Genomic DNA, 4,224 nt, shown 5'->3' with positions numbered 1-4,224 from the left:
ACACACACAAAAATCATTGCAGCTCATTTCCGTAGTGTAGTGGTTATCACTCACGTTCACCTCACACAAAATCATTTAAAATTTCTTTTAAAGAATCTAAATTAATTCTTAGAGACAGGCCAAAAACCTTGAAATTACAGAGAAGAATAATTGTTGAGCAGGCTGAGTCCTGCCAGCTCCCATATGTGATTTTTTTTTCCTTCATCCCATAGTGGTGGGAGGGGAGATGACTCGGCAACAATGTCCTTTGCTGCTACTGAGCGCTGTGAGCCATGCCCTACTGACTGTCAATTTTGTAGCTGAATACTAACACGCATTGCAATAAGCATTTTTCATTTCTGTACAGGTTGCAGAATAAATGTACAGCTCAGTTTGATGGTCTCTGATCCTTAAGACATTTCTTATCAACTTAGGACCAAGGAGGCCAGCTCACAGTGAATGAATATCACAATGAAAGAAGTACTTTGTTTCATTCCATCCTGAGGACCGTGGAAGCCGGCTTGAGTATCCTGACTGATTTTCTTGCTGTTTTTCTTTGGTTGGCTGGTTTCTGATTTAGGTTTTGTTGGGTTTGGTTTTGAGCAGGGTCATGTGTAGCCCAACTGACCTTGTATATCCTCCAACCTGTGTTTTTTGAGCCATTACATGTGCCACTACAGTAGCTGACTGATTGCTTTGGTTTGGTTTGCGTTTAGGTTTTTCAAGGCGAAATTTCTCAGTGCGGCCCCCAATGTCCTGGAACTTTTTCTATAGACCAATTGCTCAGAGATCCGCCTGCCTCTGCCTCCTGAGTGCTGAAATTAAAGGTGGGCACCACCACCCTGCCTATTTGTTTCTTGAGACAGGGTCTCTCTGTGTAGTCCTAGATGTCCTGGAGCTGTGTAGAACAGGCTAGCCCACCTCTGCCTCAAGAATTTTAGGATTAAAGCTATGCACCACCACACTCAGAAGTTTTTCTTTTCTTTTCTGTACTCGAATCTTTTGTGGAGACCACCTGCTCCCCAATAATGACACAGAAACTTAGCCGGGCGGTGGTGGCGCACGCCTTTAATCCCAGCACTTGGGAGGCAGAGGCAGGCCGAACTCTGTGAGTTCAAGGCCAGCCTGGTCTACAAGAGCTAGTTCCAGGACAGGCTCCAAAGTCACAGAGAAACCCTGTCTCAAAAGAAAAAAAAAACAGAAACTTACTATTAATTATAAAATATCAGCTGGTACCTTAAGCCTGATCCACTAGCTCTTATAACTTAATTTAACCCATTTCTATTCATCTAAGTGTTGCCACATGACTCGTGGCATTTACTTGTCCTCCTTGCTCCTCCATCTGGCTGGCGACTTCTCGCAACTCCACCCTTCTTCCCAGTGTCCTCTCTGCCCTGAAAATCCTGCCTACTTATTGGCCACTCAGATTTTTATTAAACCAATCAGAATTACACATATTCACAGTATACAAAAAGATTATTCCACCATACTTGACTTTTCAAGACCCGGTCTCAGGTAACCCAGACAGTCCTTGAAATAACTTTGAAGCCAAAGATGACCTTGAACACACAATCTTCCTTCTTTCACCTCTCAAGAGTGGGGCTTACAGGCATGTATGCACAGTTCCTGGCTGATTTTACAAATAAAAATCTAGACTAGGGTGATTTGCTTCAGCAACTGGTATAAGAGCAAGATAGTGTAAAAAACCATCACCTGTAAAAACCATTATGTTTGTAATGCCAGAGAAAGGTTTTGAACATCCAGCTGTGACAGGGCAGATGTTCCTCTGTCTTGTTTCTGCTTAAGCCACCTTCGGTTTAACCTGAAACGGGCTCTCCCTTTTACCCCTGCCATGAAAAGGCCTGTGGGAAAGTACCCAACACTGTTCTAGAAACTTGGAACACAAATGCCTAAGTTCACCACGTTTTCAACTCTGTTAAACTGCTTGCTTGCTTACTTTACTTCCCCCTGAAACTGCCAACGAGGATGTAGCTTTTCGTTTTCCTTGTCTTTCAAAGTTCCCTGTAAAATGCTTTTGAGGCTGCCCTGTAAGAAGTGTTTCTCTCCAAGAAATTGCTGGCCAGCTTAATATAGATCTCAATTAGGACTTAGTAAGGCTGAATGGTCTTTGCTTTTCTACCCTGTAGCCAACTTTCTTGGACTGCCAGCCCCCAAATCATGACATGGAGACTTATTGTTTGTAGGAATTCCTACCACCAGTAGCCTTTAAGTTACCCGCCCACTTGGGTGTGGTCTGTTTTACTGTTTATGCTGATATAAAGCACACATCCGGTCTCTTTTCCGGCTGTGGGATTCAGTCACTGTTCCCAGTTCCAGCAGAGGACAGTGATCTGTGAGTCTACCCCAAATAAATAACCCTCTATTATACTCAATCCTGAGATAGTGTGGGATTTCTTTTAAGCGTCCTTCTTCAATTGTTAGTTATGAATGTTTGACCTTAGTTTAGGCTTGACCTACCAGGTCCTATAACTTAATTTAACTTGTTTCTCTTCATCTACATTTTCCCTCAGGTCTTTTTACCTTTCTTTCATTCTGTACGTCCTACTTTTCTGAGAGCCATGTACATTGCCCCATTTTTAGGCACACAGTGGGTCTATGTTGCCATTAAGCAAGTTGTAGCACTCTGCTCACAGACCCCATTTAAATATTCCATAGCTGGACCTCCTGAGAAAGAGTTAGAGCCATTTGTGCAGGTGAACCAGGAAGCCACAACTTTTTTTAAAGAAGCCAGGCAGTTTTTACTGCACCTCTCTCGCGGAACCCCTTGCTCACCATGAGCTCATCTGGAAAAAAAAAAAATGTGGCTACCAAGAAACTGTGCTAAACTCTGTTCTTTTGGGTCTGGAATTCCTTTTCAAGGTCTCTCAGGTTTTAAGTGGATTTAGTTGGCCACGTTAGCACGCCAATTCACCACCCGGCTCACATAAGCCTCTTGATGGAGACGTAGAGCCCACTGAGAGAGTACAGAAGATCCGTGTTCCAAAGCGCAAGAAAGGTTTATAGCACTACTGAGGAGGCCCTGTGGTCCGGAATGCAGAGCAGACCCCTGCTGGACTTCAGAAAGGACAAGCAGATCTCGGTCCTCCAACTGGAAGGACTGAATTCTGCCAATCATCAGAAACTAATTTAGAAGTAAAGATTTCCTCAAGGCATCCAGGAGAACTTTAACCCTGTCAACGACTCATCCTAACCTGGTGATCCCTAAATTGGGCACCTGGCCAGGCCCCAGGAGACTTCTGACCTACAGAACAGTGAGCTAATAAATGAGTGTTGTCATAAGCCACCAGGTTTGTGGTAACTTATTACACAGCAACAGAAATCCTGTAGGCTGTATTTAGAAGGGTGTGGGAAAGCTGGTGCATCCACTGGCATTGGTTGGAGTGTAAATAGGTGTAACCTCTAGGGAGGGCAAGCTAGCAATATCTAAAAGTTGGAGTTCTCATGCATTTGACCCCACAACTCTGCCTTTAGGGAATCCTCCTCCAAATAGATTCAAACACTTGAGATATACATCACAGCTTCATCTATAATAACAAGAGACTGGGTATGGCCTACATAAGTCAATAAACAGGCCTGACAAACACACATGGCATGAGTCTTCATCACGAAGCATTCCAAACATATCAACCCAGAAGGAGATCCAGGAATTACTTTTATTTTATTTTTTTATTTTTTTATTTTTTTTTTGGTTTTTTGAGACAGGGTTTCTCTGTGGTTTTGGAGTCTGTCCTGGAACTAGCTCTTGTAGACCAGGCTGGTCTCGAACTCACAGAGATCCGCCTGTCTCTGCCTCCCGAGTGCTGGGATTAAAGGCGTGCGCCACCACCGCCCGGCTTGGAATTACTTTTAGATAATAAATAAATACATAAATAAATGAGGTTTAGGAATGCTGGGGAGATGGCTCAGTCACTAAAGTACTTGCCATACACACATGAGGACTAGAGTTCGAATCCCATGCTAAAGCCCACAATTTCAGCCCTGGGGAAGCAGAGACAGGAGTTTGCGGATGAATCTGACTGGCCCAATTATTGAGCTCCAGGTTTAGTGAGAGATTTTGTCCCAGAGACCAAGGTGGAAAGCAACTGAGAAAGAAACCTGACGCAAGCCTCTGGTCACCAGGAGCACACGAGTGATTAGTACACCTCCTCCCAACCTCAGCCCCACCCCCACACCAGAAGGGTTGGGGTGGTTTATAAAATGCTACTATTTAGGCAGTGACTAAAA

Source organism: Chionomys nivalis, chromosome X (genome assembly GCF_950005125.1).
Source record: "Chionomys nivalis chromosome X, mChiNiv1.1, whole genome shotgun sequence".
NCBI classification, from domain to species: Eukaryota; Metazoa; Chordata; class Mammalia; order Rodentia; family Cricetidae; genus Chionomys; species Chionomys nivalis.
Note: the sequence above shows the minus strand (reverse complement) of the source record.